Source organism: Lepisosteus platostomus, chromosome 8 (genome assembly GCF_059453375.1).
Source record: "Lepisosteus platostomus isolate fLepPlt1 chromosome 8, fLepPlt1.hap1, whole genome shotgun sequence".
Lineage (NCBI taxonomy): Eukaryota > Metazoa > Chordata > Actinopteri > Semionotiformes > Lepisosteidae > Lepisosteus > Lepisosteus platostomus.
Genome location: NC_142618.1, coordinates 62,188,384 through 62,206,199, shown reverse-complemented (window position 1 = coordinate 62,206,199; position 17,816 = coordinate 62,188,384). Strand labels below are relative to the sequence as shown.

At 41.2% G+C, this 17,816-nt stretch overlaps 1 protein-coding gene across 4 annotated transcripts in view; it reads right to left on the bottom strand.

Annotated features, from left to right (window-relative positions):
• Positions 1-17,095, bottom strand: part of LOC148657673 (catenin delta-2-like) — a 305,588-nt gene extending 288,493 nt beyond the window's left edge. The window contains exon 1 of one of the 4 annotated variants that reach the window (XM_088644228.1): positions 16,405-17,095. The gene's annotated coding sequence lies outside the window, so the exon portion shown is untranslated. The remainder of the gene's footprint in view (positions 1-16,404) is intronic. The other 3 variants (XM_088644229.1, XM_088644230.1, XM_088644232.1) reach the window with 3 other exon arrangements.
• Positions 17,096-17,816: the final 721 nt, after the last annotated feature.

The following is a 17,816-nucleotide window of genomic DNA, read 5'->3' as shown; positions in this document are numbered from 1 at the left end:
AGGTGTTATGATTTAGCCTTTGACGTACTGTAGGAATGGGAGCTAGGATTTAGATTTTGCAATTTGAGCACATACTGTACCAATAGAAATGTCCACAATTATCGATACAGTATACTGAAAGTCATCCAGGAATTAATCATGGTAAAGCACAGTCACAGCAACTCTTGTTCATTAACTTAAGTGCAATTGTTTGATAAAGTCTTGTTCGACAATCATTTCTACATTTACAGAACACTCCATTCTAAATACTGTACATGCAGAATATACTGTATGATGAACAGAATACTTTCTCTTAGCTGGAATTTGAAACAAAATCAAAATATAGATTACAGCATGGAATGTTAAAATACAGTGCTTTGTGGATAAGAGTAAACAAGCTTAGTAGGCAGATTTTATGTGGTTTTAAACCAAAAAAGGGATCAAAAGTGTAATCTCACGTATGTCATGGTGATTCACTGGTTTTCATCACCGTGACTGAAAGATGTTTACTGATCAGTGCCCATCTCCGTGACCTCTAGCTTTACATTCAGCAAACCAAGAGAGGCTTCGTTTCTGGACACTATCGACAGGTTTCAAATTAATTAGCAATTACCTGACAGAGAACAGAGAGCAGATTCCTAGGAAACAATTACTTTCTGCTTACATGTGAATTAGAGTAGGGCTGATCTCCAAGGAGAGGTCACTACTGTTGAGTAGCCAGACAGTGCTGGAGCTGAATTTCATTATGTGAGGTCTCCTCACAGCGAAAAGTCATGCATTCTCTTCCCAAACCTGCTATGGGTTTGCAAGAAAGATGTTCTGTGCATGTACAGTACATCCTTAGGGAAATACAGTACTGAAAAAAGTTTGTGAGCCTTCAATGTACATATGGAAATGGCAATTTCCCTTGCATAATCAAAACCATTTTTTCCTAAATAATAGAAAGGGTTTATATTTACCAATTTGGTCTTTTTAAGATGATCTCATGTATGAAGTTGAAAAAAGTATCACTGTATGTCAAATAATAAATGAACCCTAGTTTACTTATCACAATTAAGGGGGTAAATTAGAATTGAGTGGTTAAATAATTAGGAGAAAAACAAATGAGGACTGGGTTTGAGCTGTCCTGTCCTATTTTATGGTCAGAAATTTTGTGAGTTTGGTCTTCATCACACAGGCTAGTGGAATCCCATTATCCCAGGATAAAAAGGAGATTTCAGGGGCATCAGAAAGACAGTAGCTGACGCTCATCAGTCTGGAGAGGGTTAAAAAAACATTTCTTAACATTTGGTGCTCCACCCATCCACTGTCAAACAGTGTAAAATATACAAGAACACACTGACTCAGGAAACAAGAAAAATAATACAGGAAGTCACAAAGAGCTCCAGATTAACATCTAAGGATTTGCAGGCCTCTCTTGCTGGGTCAGCGTTCATTCGTCAACGATCAGAAATGGGTTTCATGGGATTGTAGGCAGGAAGAAGCAAAGAGCACCTGGATAATCCACAAGACTGCTGGAAGAATGTTCTCTGCACACATGATTTGAAAGTTTGACTTTTTATCCACTTCAGATACATTTTGCATGGCAGAGACCAAACACTGCCTTCCAGCAGAAGAACATCAAGCATGCTGGCAGACCATCGAGTATGGTGGGTAGAGTATCATGCTTTGTTGTCTCATCATCAAGTCACTTTACCATCATTTACAGAACTGTGAATCTGATGCTGTATTGGCAATCTCTGAATGTGAGCCCATCCGTTCATTAACAAAAGATGAGTCAAAGGTAGGTAATGCAGGAAGACAATGATTCTAAACACACAAACAGATCAACAACAGAATCTCTGAAGAAGAACATATTTTGCTTTTGGAATGGCCAAGTCAAGGCCCAGACCTAAACTCCACTGAAATCTAATGGCAGGATCTGAAGCAAGCCTTTTGTGATGGCCACACCGGGACATCGTTAATTAACAATTAACATTCCACACCTGGCCTGCTATTTAAACCCATTTCAGTCCACACCTCTGCACCCGGTATTGTACAGTCTCCTCTGTCTCCTGAGTCATGTCTTAGTGACTGCTCTGGAGACAGACTCTGCCTAGCCCTTTCGGAATCGTTCGCCTTCTCCATTTTCCTAAAGAGACTGACCTGCACAGGGTTCTCCTTTTAGTCTCGTAACACTGTTCATGCAAGGAAACCCTCTCATGTCACCAACTAGAAACAGGAAGGAGGAATGGACCGCGATTCTTAAAAGAGGATGCAAGAAACTGAAATGCCTGGAAATGCTGCTCAAGGAGGAAGGAGGTGCAACCAGTTACTGAATATAAGGGTTCACATACTTATTCACACTAGAATATTTACTGCTGAATCAGTATGTTAATTAAATAACCCAAATATATCTTATCTATGCCTATTCTACAGTACGTCCAATACCAGAATACTAATGTGGGGTGTTTCCAAACATTTTCTCTGCACTGTATACTGTGAATATCAAAACTTGATATTCTTTTTCATCAAATACCATCATGATGATGTTTTTCTTCTTTTGTCATTATTTTTGCTCTGTTTCTTTAGCTGTTCTAACTGTGCTGACATGACATTGATCTTACACAGCAGTTTCATTCACATGAGCTGATGACCTATTGAAAGCAAATTTGTTTGAAGTTACAAAGAGAGCTTAGCTTCTATCATAACAGTCTTTAGAAATGGCAAGAGTATTCAGAGGTCCAGAACAATGAATGCCTTCTTTTTGGATATGCATGGATCTGACTGCTGCTTCCTAAACTCCATCCATCACCCTATGTCTTTTTAGTATACTGTAGATCACATTTTCTAGATAGAAGAATGCTGTTTTTATAGTACACAAACGCATAGAAAAGAGTGTAAAAATTAAATATATTTTTGTTGACATTAACAGTTTGAATTTGCATTCATGTACTGATAAGAGCAAGCGAACATCAACACAGAAAAACAGTTCCAGATCAGGTGCATTCAATACACAGCTAATTTTATTGTTATTTCAAATCATGGCAGGTCTGGTGTGATCTGAGCATGGTGCTAATACAACCTCAGTTCAAGGATACGCAAAGTTTGCAAACAATTCACCCTCTTTGGTTTATTTGGTTGCTAGTACTGTAGGTGACTGAAAAGTTTTGAGAAGCCTGAGGAGACACTTCTTTACATAAAGGGCTGTGGGAGTATGGGACCAGCTCAAGAAACAGCCAGATGAGATTCTCTGATCAAAAAGCTACTAACTACCAAACAGGTAAGATGAGTCAAATAGCCCCCATGCATTTTTAGCCTTGCACATGCTTTCCTAGTACTGACTCGCAATGCCCTTGAGGACTCTTGAATCATGTCCCCCTCATAAATAAAGTATCTCCGGTCAAGACTACTGTCAGCGTTAGACAGGGAAGGTTTAAAAAACTTCCTCTCACCCCCACCCCCCTCCCCACACAAACATATTATGTGATGGTTAGGGAGTCCTTCCATCTTTTTGCTTCACCAGAAAAATAGAACAGTATTCTTTTGTTCAATGCAGCTGGTATAAATTTACTACATTCTACATTCTGAATGACTCAGCATCTCATTCTGAAAGATTGCATGGTATAAGGCACCAGGTTCCAGAAAAAATAAAAATAAACAAATAATGAGTGACAACAACTGCTGTTTTGTTGTAATGTCTGGCAAGTAATACAACCATAAACACTCATGCATTTTAAGATTACCTTCATTCATCCTTCAGTTACCCAAAGAAATCTATTACGATTTTCTCATAACTGCTGAAAAATGGCAGAATGCATTTTCCTGAGAAATCAGGGAAGGAGATTCTTTTACATAAAGCCGTATTGATTTTTATGCCTGCTAGCTACTCATATTTGTCCGTTAAGATGTGTTTTATTTGATGTGATTTGAAAAAACCCTGAAGGGCCCTTGTCAATATTGTAATGCTTTTGTTGCCTGGACTGTGAGTGCTTTAAGAAAGGTAAACTGTATGGTATGAAGAATACTGCAGGATACTGGCTGCAGAACCTATCGCAATGTTTTCATTTCTCCTCTAAAGTCAAGAGCTGGAACTGAGCTGCTTGCCTGCAGATATTGAATTCTGCTTCAGAATTCAGGTCTGCTGACAGGGTCTTCACTTTCTGACCTGGGAGAATTATTGTTCCCATCGTTCGCTCCAAAACAGTTACACAATTAAATACAGAAAAATAAAGTGCACAAAAATTCATAATTTGAACTTTACAATATGGAAAGATATTGCCTAAAAAACAGTGATTTTTTGCAGGAGATGGGGGTCAGGAATGTCTCCATATTTTGTTCTGTACCATATTTTTCACCCCAAGCATCTCCTTCTCGGCTTCAGACTTTTTCCTGGCTGAAACTGTCAAACTGTGCAGCACAATCTCAAAGAAGACAAGACTGTTGGAAGGCATTTTCCTCATTTGTCCTTCCCCAGCTTGCGCGAGAGAGGGAAAGCATAGGGGAAAGCCATAAATAGCAGAAGGCTTTTCACACCACTCTCTGCTCTGCTTGCTTCACCTGAAGGTTGCAGAGTTGAGCTACAAACAGTGAAGGAAACCGAGATATCCCTCTCTTTCGTCCCAGCTGACCTTCCTTTAATGGAGCCCAACACTCAGTTTGCAATGGCCTTTCTGAGAATGACTCTGAAGATGATTCAGGCATTACAAGCATCTGATCCTTAGCCTTCCTGTGGTTCAACCTGTTCCAGAGCTGCTTCACAGTCAGCACAGCACCTTCTCAGCCACAGAGCAATTCTAAGGCATGCTGAGGATGGCTCACAAGGCACAGCACAGCACAGTGGGATCACAGGCTCAGCAAATACGGACATACAACAGACAACAAGTGAAATTCAACACTTGAAACACCAGAAATATGTGCTGTACAGTAAATATTTCAGGATTTTTCATGGCAGCTTTCAGTCTGTTGAAGAAGACCGCAACGCTGCATTACAGACAGGAAGTCTAAGACAAGGTTCAAAATCACCTGTAGTTTTCACACCCATGAAGCACACAGGTCACCTGGTCATCTCTAATTATTTTTTTATAGAAAGATTTCACAATGTTTCCCCAGCATACAGCCAGATGAATAATAGTGAGCTGTCACTGTAACACAAAAAAAACACACCCAACAACAAGAGTCATTCACTCAAGCTGGACCCATAAACCCCTGTTTTTGAGTAAGCAATAACTAGCCTTTTGTAGAAAATGTCACATCCACTTGTCAGTCCTGCAAGATAGGAACATGGATAATTTCTCTATTTCTCTTTTGTGGTTAAATTATGTTCCTCTTCTGTGTTTTAGGGGAGACCCTCTTATAGTTTAATTTTGAAGTTCATATAAAGTCAGCTTAGTGTGCAAACACGAGAGTCAAAACATTTTTTTTAAATCAGCCGCTAACTCCACCCCATCAGCTGTCTCTGCAGACACACCCCTCCCAGCCCCCTTTCGGTTTTCCGTTCTTCCACAGCACAAGGCACGAGGTGCTTCAGCAAGGAGCTCCAGGCAGTAGGAGCAGATCAGTAGCAGAACCAGGGCTTCTTCTAAAAGCAGCCCTTTACCTCAACATCTATCTTCCACCTGCCAGACCTGCTGTAAGCTGGCTGTGGTCCAGGTCAGAAGTACAAATGTGATAACACTGTCCACGACTGGGCAAAAACCCCCACTTTTTTTACTCCTGCGTTCACTGCCACAGACATTCGCGATAATGCTGAAGAAACACTATTTCCATATTCAGGAGGCGGCGGTGTTTCACAGGACATTAACAAGGTGGAAACCTGTCATAATCTACTTTCATACTGTACCTTTACCGAAGTCAATAAAAGCCTTTAACAGCGTTAAAGGTTGGAATTGCACTATAACATGATTACAGTGTGGACACCCATCACAAAGCTGAAAGAGCAAGGCATGCAAGCAAAAACTGCCTAAGAACATTTGCATATCTGACAAACAGAATTGCCAAAATTAGTTATTCGTAAAATGCAACTGCAGTTGACTAAAACAAATTATCTGCTGTCTGTAAACATACGATTATATGCTCTTAAAGGCAGGTTTTCCTTGAAGCTCAATTAGCCTTTAAAATCTTCAGATCTAAAGCCGTTATTGAGCAGCACAGCAAAAACAATAATGGGTACAGATGAGGCAGTGGCAGGAAATATATTGTTATTTTTGTGTGCACACTATGAAGGCTAAGGTAGTGCATTTTGCAAAACACACTATTTAAATAATTAATAACAGTACTGCACTACCTGTTGTGATTTCTACTGCACCCTGCTTGTTTGCTGACCCAGTCTCATGTAAACTATCTGCAAAGTGGTAAACCAACACAAGGCTTATCTGATGGATTACAGGGGTGGGCACACCGCACACTTAAGTAGGCTTACCTCCAGGCAGACGTCTTGTTTATCAAACATTTCCAGCACTCCTCAAAATTCAAGAACTATGAACATGAGAATGGTTACATGCCAGAGGAGGCCATGTGGTCTATCAAGCCCAGCTCTGAAGGAAGTCACTCACCCACCACCTTCACAGACTGTTGCCAATTTGTTCAAGGAAGGGCAAACACAATGAGGTTACAGGTTTTTGAAACAATATTTCCAAAAAAAAGGGTGCTGTCTGTTTACACAACAAGGAGCACACCTGACCTTTCCGATGTGCTGGGTGATGTTTCTCTGCTGTGACACCCTGCACACACCCATACTACTGCTGTCCCGGTGGGAGTTAGGGCCCACCTGACTCTCAGTTTTGCATTCCTGATCAGCAGGAGCATCGTTACCAAAGATGGTGCCTTAGACCGGCTGCTCAGACATCTGTCACTGGAGAAAGTGAAAATGTCTGCCACCAGGAAAAACCCGTGGCTTCCAAGCACTGGTGACAGACTGAAGAAAAAAAAACACAACCTTGTTAAACGCTGCTGAGCCCCAGCTCTAACACTTCCCCTGCACACCCAGGAGGGGTGGTCTGGTCCCAACTAACACTACCGAGATCTCCTGGTGCCAACCACGGAAGCAGAATTTTGGATAACGGAAGGAAATCTGGCTGCTCATGTTGCAGTGGAGCACCCCATGTACAGTAAACAGCATGTCTGAGATCTTCGGAGTTGATCGGATTGCTCTGCCATTGAATAACCAGGAGAGCACACGTTCACCTCACCACTGATGGGGTTGCGCTGGCTTCATCACTTGATTCTTTCCTGACAAGTTTTTCATGACAATGTTTTTTTTAAAAATTGTTTTTTTCAGAAAATACTGAGCTATGTTTTACAGTGCACATTCATCCACAATGAATTTCTAAGCTAATTTACAAATGTGTTTCCTAACACTAGGGTTTGTCTCAGTAAGTAGACCAACACCGTTTCTTAAATGTGAGAAATAGCATTTTCACCAATTACGATGCAGTGACAGTCACCGTTCTCCCCCATTACACCTTATTTGTAAATCAGAGACATGTCTCAGGCTATACCATGAATGCTCAGTTTACCGATAAACCTGACACAGATACAGATACTGTATTTCCAATCTTACTCTAAAAATCAAGGAGCTTACTGTATGTGCGAAAACTATAAACAATTTCTGGAAACCTGTTAATGTCACATCACTGACTTCTATCCCAAACCATCTGCCCAAGTGCAAGATGTTTCATTCAAATTTCCATCTCATGTGCAATTGTGTGCTGTGACATGAGTTATCTGTGAAGCAGCAAAAGCCCTTTCGAAAGCAAACCCTGCAAAGCCAGAACATCTTAGCACAGTTCCTGGGGAAGGAAGCTGTTGATAGATGTGATTTTGGACATGTTACAAACACACCCACTGTCAGCGCCTGCCAGTAGCCAGTGCTAATCAATAGCTGATCCCTTTAATGCCAGATTTAAAGTGTATACTCTCCCACAGAGGGCAAATTCACTTTTCCGCCGAGCAATCTATGTCAATGTAATTGCTCCATCTTTAGACAGCTATTTAAGTCATTTCAGACATCACAAAACACACTTTTCTTTCTACCATATCCATGGAACCATTTATAAGAGCTAAAAGACACATGTTGTCAAGGGTGTTCCTATGGCAGAATGCAGCAGTTTGAATGAAGAATCAAGAGGTTTTCTTCTTTTTAATCAAAGGCTTGTAATTATTTGATACTGGGTGGAAAATCACCCATAGCAAGCAGAGAATGAAATGACCCCCTCATCATCACAAATTAATGTTCAGCACCCTTTCTTTCTCTGTTGTATCTGCAGATATTACAGCTTTTGTTTTTGTTGTGGGACAGGTGTAGAATTAGTCAATTCCTCTTTTATTTCATTTTACTCATATCGTCTTACTAAAGGTATTACACTTACTTAAGGTATTAGACTTTTTTCAGGTTGTAAAAATACATTTTCTTAAGTCTTAAGACACATTCAACACGATAGTTCCTTCCAGACTAGTCAGGAAGCTGAATGACCTGGACATCAACATCTCTCTGTGCAGGTAGAGTGTGGTTTTCCTGACTGGCAGACCACAGACTGTGAGGGTAGATGGGAAACTTTCTTCCACTCTGACCATCAGTACAGGTGCCCCCCAGGGCTGTGTGCTTAGCCCCCTGCTGTTCTCCTTGTTTACCAACAATTGTGTTGCCAGACACAGCTCCAATTCCATCTTCAAATAATAATAATAATTGCTTGCACTCATATAGTGCTTTTCTGGACACTCCACTCAAAATCCTTTACAGGTAATGGGGATCCCCTCCACCAGCACCAATGTGCAGCATCCACATGTATGCTGATGACACTACCATCATTGGCCGAATCACTGCTATGATGAGACAGTCTACGGGGATGCGGTCAGCAGGAACCTGGTGGAGTGGTTCCTTGACAATAATCTCTCCCACAATGTCAGCAAAACCAAAGAGCTGGTCATTAATTTCAGAAAGCAGGGTGGGGACCAAACCCCTATTCACATCACTGGCATAGCTGTAAAGATAGTTACAGTGGTCCCAGTATGTAACTGGAGCTTCATAGAAGGCACAACATGCCTTTACTTTCTCAGACAACTGAAAAAAATTGGACTGTCCTGATTTTACAGATCTGCTATTGAGAATATGCTCACAAGTGGGATTACAGTGTGGTGTTGCAGCAGCTCGTTGTCTGACCAGAAGGCATTACGGGGGGTGGTCAGGTCAGCCCAGTCCATCACTGGAGTACAGCTCCCCTCTATTTCAGACATTTTTACTACGCGCTGTCTCGGGAAGGCTAGGAGTATCGTTAAGGACACCAGTCATCCTGGTTCCTCACTTTTCTCCCCCTTTCCCTCTGGTGAGCATTATAGGAGCATCAAGGCACAAACGTCTAGACTCAGAGACAGTTTCTTCCCACAAACTGTCAGATTACTGAACTCTACCCCTACCACTGGCTCACACTGTTGGGTTTTTTTCTCTAAGATGTCTGTTATTTAACTTGTTGTTGTTGTTGCTGCCGCTGGTCTCTGTTTTTGTTTTTGGTGTTTCCTTAATGTCTTGTATAGGAGCATACAGTACATGCAAATAAGCATTTCATTGCACTTGTGCATATGGCAATAAACTAAAACTGAAATAACTAAAACTGAACGAAGTCTTAAATGATACACGGATATCAAGAAATCCCCGTACAAAGGCTCAACAGTTAAGAACAGATGCAGTACAAACCATCAGACTCACAGGTGCTGGGCTGTATCTATTAAACATCTATCTATACAATTGCATTCTTACTTCTATAAGCAAAAGCAATAATTATTTTTTTGTCATTGTGGAAGAGAAACTATTATTTTACAACCTCGGGAATTCACCCTGTTACTGTCTATTCATTTTAACAAAAAGTCTGATACATGTACTGTATCTGTCTTATTGAGTGTACAGCAGTCTACTACACTGCAACATGAGGGGAAAATAACCAGGGCTCTACTGATCACACGAGTAAAAACCTAGCACTTGAATGCTCTTCGCATTAACTCCACAGGCCCTCCAGTGCATTAATGCTTCTGACAAAGAGGACCTTACCCAACACCTTCCAAAGCACCACGTCTCTGAGGCGTAACTCACGAGGGTGAACACAGAGGTGTAAATTTCCTGTTCATGGGTAAATTGTTGCTGAAAAAGCATTCATTTCTCTGTCTCTGACTGACTTGGAGAACCAAACAGCAGGCTCACATCTCTTCATAAAACCTATTATTTTGCTCATGAAGCCTCAAAAACAGTTATCACCTTACACCCTCTTCTATCAAGCAAATAACAACTTAAGAAAACAGTATATTATTTAGGCAGTAAGCAGCTTTCATCATGTATGACTCTGTCAGCTTGAAATCTCAGGCTCTGTCCTTCCCAGTCCAAAAGACATCCATTGATCCAGACAGAAAAAAAATCAGAGAATTATTAAAGAATGTATTAAACTTCAAAATTGCATTACTAATAATATAGTCATCAGTCTGCAAGGTAAAGGTTAATAACAAAGACCATATGGTAATAGCTGGGCAAAGTAACCCAGAATGATCAGTAATTAAGTAATCAAATGGTTGCCTAGAAACCACACCTCAAACAGCACTGAAATAATTCAGGAATACTTAGTGTGGAGACCTAGCGAACAACCTGAAGGTACTGGAACACATAAAGAGCTGTGGACTGATAAAACACATAGAGAAATAAATATTTAACAGACCCTCTGAAAGCTCAGGTGTTTCTAAATGTAGAACATCAATATTGCCCTGCAATGGACGGGTATCTCATCCAGAATGTATCCTGCCTTGTACCCGTTGCTTGCTGGGATAGACTCTCTGCTTCTCCTGGCCATTTATTGGATAAAGTGGTTTGAAAATGAATGAATTGGACATCAATATGTTTTCATTCTCCAAGACCCTATCTAAGGAACAATTTAAGTTCATTACAAAATTGGCCTAGATTTTTACTCAAAAAGAAAAGCATCTCAATTGGTCTGAAAAGTTTAATTGTCTTTTCCCTATGAAAAAATCCTCCGATGAATCATTGTTACCCATTACAAAATAATTTAAAAAAGTGTCAGCAAACATTTTCTGAGACATATGAACAAAAAACAAAATCATTCCAACAAGATTAACACCTGGAAAAATGTTAACACTTTTTTTGTTTAAGCTTTTTATTCATTGTCTGTTCTTCAAACGAACACTCTATTCAAGAAACAAAAATAAGATAAGAGATCACTTTATTAGCCATAAACAAATTCTTGCATTAGGAATTTGTCTTTTCACATACCCCAGCTTGCTCTCCATGAGACACACAGGGACATAGAGGGACAAAGAAGCCTGGGGTCAGAGGGAGGTTCAGCCATTGTACAGCACCCCTGGAGCAGCTGGGGTGAAGGGCCTTGCTCAGGGGCCCAATGGAGTAAGATTCCTTTGCCAGCTGTGGGATTTGAACCAGCAACCTTCCAGCCATGGGCACAGATCCTGAGCCACAGAGCCCCCGCTATGCATTTCTCCTTCCACTGAGTTACGGGAACACAAAAATAATTCTTTAAGTATAAATAAAAAGCATAACGTGTAGCAAACTTATGGAGTTATGGGTCACACCTGATGGTGCAACTTAGTGCAACAGATACATAGTAATATAAAAAACTGCAGAATTGCATTACTAATAACAAATCAGCTTATGAAGTAAAGACCAGTTTCATTTCACTGAAATAAAATAATATAGTGCATTCTTTAAATAAGAGAGGAAAATAGTCTTTGAGATCTGATCTTGTACCAGTATGTTAATAATACATTTGTGTTACTGGTCTGCATTTCAATTCAATGATACTGTATCTGTTCTGGTCCTTATTTGTCTTTTCTCACAGTAACTCTGGGACGGGCAGTGGTAGCTCAGTCAGGATCTCTTCTTGCATGACCTTTCCTGTCAGGGCTGTGACAACAACACAATACTGAAACCACTGTTGTTAAGGTAGCTAATGATTTGCTGATGGATTGTGACTCTGTGTTTTAAGTGAACCCTCTGTTGTTGTCAGCTATGGCACTCAGGAGCACAGGTGTTTGATGATTGGATACTAGGAACTAACTGGTAAATCTTGTTTTATATGTGATGATGCTCCACTTATTCAAGGTGTTCCACTGGGTTCGGTGCTGGGGCCTTTAATGATTAATATGTACATGTTGGGTTTTAGTCAGATACTTCACCATCTTGGACATTGATTTCACTGCTATTGTGATGATTCTCACAATCATTTGCTGACCAAAATCAAACACTACTGCTGAGTTTCTGTACTTGACAGGCATCTGTCTGACGTTCAGAAATTGATGCAGAACTTTAAGCCTACAACAGAAAAAAGTTAAGCCTACAACAAGACTGAGGCCATACTCATAGATTCCCAGATTCATCAGTTTTTCAAAGGCAGTGACTTCACTGCTGATGTTGACAGTACTGAAATTTTAACCTTTGTGGAAGCTAAATACCCTGGCAATACCTGTGTTGTCGTTTAAAATTCATGTTAGGAACATTCCAACATGACGTAATTTAAGATTAATATAATACTATATAATGGCTTATTTACTGAGTTACCTAAGAAAGTATTAAGACAGGCTTCAATATCAGCAGGTAACTGTGCAAATTGTACTGCCTTCAAGTGAAATTATAAGGCATGTGTGTACAAGGCACTGAAAAGTTGGAACCAAACCAGCTCCCAACACCTAATCTGAGATCTGCTGATTCCTACTCCACTGAACACCAGGCTCCACACAATGAACAGCACAGCCTCCTGCGTGCAGCACCAGGATTGTGGAACTCACCGCCCAGGTCAGTTAGGAATCCTCCGCAACCATCAACTCTTTTAATTAAAGCTTTAGCATTACACTAAAGTATAGTTTTATACTTTTAGTTCACTTAAGTAAAAAAGTATATTTTTACTCCAGGGTTGGTTGGGTGCTTATTTTTTTATCACAATTGACTTGAGCTTTTTTCCCCACTCACTCCTTAGAACATTCATTAATTCACTGCTTTGCCCTTCAAGACATAAGGTAGCGAACATATCCCTAAAAAAACAGTTCTACTAATGCGAAATCATTTTTTTTTCCATAACAGTTTACCCATATAAAAGACACTTCAATGCATTAGTGGATCTTATTGATTTGCAGTTTCTTTGTGTTCCTGAGCTTGAGGACGTGCTGCAGCTGTTGAGGCAGCGTGAGTGTCCTGATCCAGGGTTCTGAGGTACTGGGGTGCCCCATCACCTTCTACATCCACAAGCTCTGCAGACACCCACATACTCTGGGGATTATAGTTAATAATATATGGATAAGCTTAATAATAATAATAATAATAATAATAATAATAATAATAATAATAATAATAATTCAGTAGCGAAGCTTGTGTTTATTATAATACTTTAATTAAAGGAGGACGTTGAAGCACCTGCAGATCCACCATGCTGAAGTGCAGCCCCACCTAGCTGACATGCTCTGGCAGTCCTGCTGGACCTTCAGGGGGGATTCTGACAGGAAGAGCTCAGTCGCGATTCCACAGATGGCCTCTTCGCACCACTGGCTCCTCAGATGAGCACAGACACCACATGTCTGGATGTCTGGACCTGCGGTTCCTCTCACACTGAGCGGAAGCACTACTGCCACCACGCCTCGCCAGCAGGGCACAGCTCACCAGCAGCCCTAACCAGCTCGCCTGCCCCATCAGCACTGCCTTGCGGACTCTGCTCCACAGTGGCAGAAAGAGCCGACATCAAGGGGGCAGAAAGCAACATTGCTACAGTATACGAAGCTTGTGGAGCTTACACTAACTGATCTGAAATGTTAGGAGCTGGGCTTGACGTCAGAGTGAGAGAGAAACCTCCAAGCAGCATGAACGCACTTCAGGGGATAATTGCATCCAGACAGACCAGAATAGAGGCAACACAGGGGTAAGGCTACATGCAGCTGTGACAGACGACAGCAGAGGAGCTTTGGTGGCGAGTAAAGTACCAGAAAAACACACCACCTGTTGCCTTGTGTGTTCTTGAAGATGTCACATCTTACAGGAATTAGCACATCTTCTTCCTTTCTTAGCTTTATTTCATTAAAAGAATGTCTAAAAAACACAAGGCCTTGAAAAAAAAATTAAATAGTGGACTAAAGATCAGCTTCGTTGGCTAAATAAATCTTAATAAGCCTCTGCAGCTAAATATTGTTCACCAACACTGCGGCACTCAGCAGCAGACAGGTACGGTGTCACCCACTGTCCGTGAGAGCTCAGCGAGCAGATGGGCTGCAGGTTCGAGCCACAGCAGCTGGGCCGGGCCAGAGCTCTTCCTTTAGTGCTGGTTCCTGTGGCACTAAACAGGCCAAAGACCACGAGACGCCACTCGCACTGCTGGGCAGACTGGAGCAACTGGGGTCCAGCACCCCTCCTCAAGGTACGACAACAGCGTCTGCAGCAGGGACCCGGGACACGAACCCACAGCCTGTCAACCGTGATTCTACAGATCTACCCCCACACATTCATGAATAATTAAAAAGCCAAAGTCTGGGGCTGCCATCCCTGAGCATGCAAGCAAACAGCAGACAGACCTCAGCCTAGCCGCCTCTGCCAGGCACGTCTCCAGCACTCTGTGTTACAGCCGATCAGCACACATCCAGAGATTCACTGCCATCGCGACTAATACAGGCAAGACGCCCTTGTCAAAACTGACTTAAAAAACCTACCTTTTTTAAAGGCTGGTTCTGGTCCACAAACACAGACACTTGTGGTTAAGCAGCCCTGAGACCCACTCTTTTAGAGGAGCGTCTCCCCATATTTCTCTAGGTGATGATATCTGTAAGTCCCCCACATCGTGAAAGGTGTTTTTTTATTATTATTTTTGCAATCCCGTCTGTAAAGAAGCCAATGTACTGTACAATACCATCAGTTAAAAAAAATATCTAGAAATCTATCCTTGGACTGAAAATGTCAAACCTAATTGTTGTTTTATTTAATATACAAATATACTGTATATGATCCAGCCTGTTTCAATGTTTCCAGCAATAATTCGTTTCATTAGAGATTACGGTCGGTCATATTACTTCGCTATTGAAACGCATTTCAAGAGATTGACTGAAACCATAAGAACTACATACTGTATTTTCAGGGAAAGCGCAAAATTTCCAAATACTTTTTTTTACTGAAATTCGTAATACATCCTATGCTGTCAAAACCCCTTTAAACTGGTTATTTCCATCATCCTTTAAAAATTGTAAACTTCACTTTGAAAAACGTCACTTTGAGGCGTGCAACATTTTGCAAGGAGAATTGACCAAGTACTGCATTTCTATATGAAGTGTTTCAAAAATAAATGCAAAGAAAATTTTCGCTTCTAAGTATTTGTTGAAAATAATCGAAACGGGAAATGAACGGTGAACGAAATATTAATATTTTAAATATTTTATTAAGTTCTTTATCTAACTGTCAAAATACCGTGGAACCGTTACTACAAAATATTGCTCCAGATGCAAATCAAGGAATATTATAAATCCTGGAACGGTAGCATTTCTGCCGCTAACCTCAACAGCATATCGTCTGATAATTAATAACTAAAACAACTAATAGACGGATATTTTGTATTTGCTCTAAAAACGATACAACCAACACCAACAAAACATTTTCTATTATATAATTATTGTAATATGGTTGTATTGCAGTAAGGACGTCCATTTGGCAATCCGGATGGTAGATCTACAACATTATCTCACCCACACTTTTAATGCCAATAATTGCGTTACCCTCATGCAGGCAATGTGTTTAATACTGCAATTGTTGTGTATTGTGCGTCTTTGAATACACAGCGACAGAAAAGCAAAACTATGTCCATCTTGAGATAACAAGAAGCAGTGTCTTTATAATACGCCTGCTTCTCCTTACTGGATGGAAAGGCAAAAGCATTTCAGAATGATGGGAGATGCTTCTTTCTCAGTCATTTATTATATAGTTCCCGAATAAACCGCGTTTCCATTCACCTTTATCAAACGACGCTCCTATTTTTAGAAGCCAAGACGCTTTGCTCAGGAACAATAGTCGTTCGTGTTACACAGTAAGGCACTGGCTTATAAAATCCACCATTGATTCGAAATTTAGGTCACTAGGCAGGAAAGTATTAAGCTATCCGCTACACTAAGAAGCCCGACTAGGAGGGCATAGCGACATCAACGGGCTTCTGTTCCAGTTAGCATTCAGACATGTTACCTGTGCTATTTGTGCGACCAAACACGGTTTTCTGAGACAGCTGAACCGTAAAAATGCACGTCAATTCAAAACCCGCAAAAAGGGGAGAAAAATGCTTTCGGGTAAGCAGACGCGCGAAAGCTGGCGCTGTTGCGTTTTCTCCATTTCAAAGACAATTGCATCTTGTGGTTTTGTACATCATGCAGGGTGAATGGGGGAGAAGGGAAAAAAAGCCACTGGAATGACATTGCACTTACCAAATATTATCCTTTTTGGAACAGCGCTTCTTCTCGACTCCTCTCCCGCTTTCTTGTCCAAAAATGCAATCAGTGATGGATTGTGCTCTCATACCCTGCCGGGGTGCAGAAATGGACCATTTGCTGGATGCTGGCCGAGACAGGAAGAAGGAGCATCCGCCGAGCGGCGGATCAAAACAGCTGTACGAAAGCGAGACCGGATCACTGCGGTGCGCAGCAGCTACAGAGAGGCAGCAGCGCTGGTACTCCGCTCCGGTCTCCACCAACCCGCTCCCAGACACACAGCATCTCACCACCGAGCCCACTCTGCGATACCCGCTAGAGCGCACAGAGCGCCATCTGCTGGACGCGAACGGAAAGGGTGCCTCCGGCTCCGCTCTCATCCCACGCCTGATGGACAGCGATCCGTCTTAAGGTTCTGGCTCAGTCCTGACCTGTCCGTAGCGCAAACCGAGACCTATCAGGGATAATTACTTGTTGTGGGCATTTAGGCAGAACCCCCCCCTCGCGCCACAGGGATTTATTTTTTTGTGGCGAGGCAGCTTTCTGTGATTCGCTGGAGTTCGACCTCAACATCTTACAGGTTAAAACGAAGATAAAAAATAATGCGTATTGTTAAGGAAAGCATTTTTAGAATTAACACTGCCCACGAAAGTATATTTGTAATCTGTACACCTCTTGATATCGCCCCAATCTGTAGTTAATTTTCAAGCGTGATGTTGATGTTGTGTTTACATATACACAAAAAAAAGTAGAATGTCTATACCGTCTAACGCCTGTTTTTAACATGTTTGTACATTAAAATCTTCTACTTTTGATTTCTTAGAAGGCTGGAATTAACACATGCTTACACATGCTTGTCAAGGTGACAAGTTAAAACGTTTGTTTGTAGGCCTGTTGTATTATTTGTTTATCTTTTTAAGACTGAACAACACACAAATGTTTTCTAACCAGCTGAATCAGATTTTACTTTGTTGTTGCTTAGCATACCGATATAGTTGAAGCTAAAACAGTAAAACTACAGTATATATTCAGACTGTAAGAAATGTTTAATCACATTTCAAACACACGAGCTACAAATGAATTGTGCAGCTGCTTCTTCGCAGGATTTTTTGATGTGGTTCATTAATGACTCAGGCATATTTACAAAGGTATTCCTAGCAGTTTCATAACACCATTTACTTCCCCCATCTTGTGTTTCAGCTGCCTCTGTTTTTACTCTGTTCCAGTGTTACAAACACCCTTCCATGTTCAGGAGTCACTTTATCCTTAAACATGGTCATGGTGAGACAGAGCCTAATCAAGCAGGCACAGGGTGCAAAGCAGGACACACCCTGGACAGGACACCAGTCCATCACAGCATTCAAGAGAACTCACCACCCTTAATCAACTCCTACACATTCCAGTGCAGT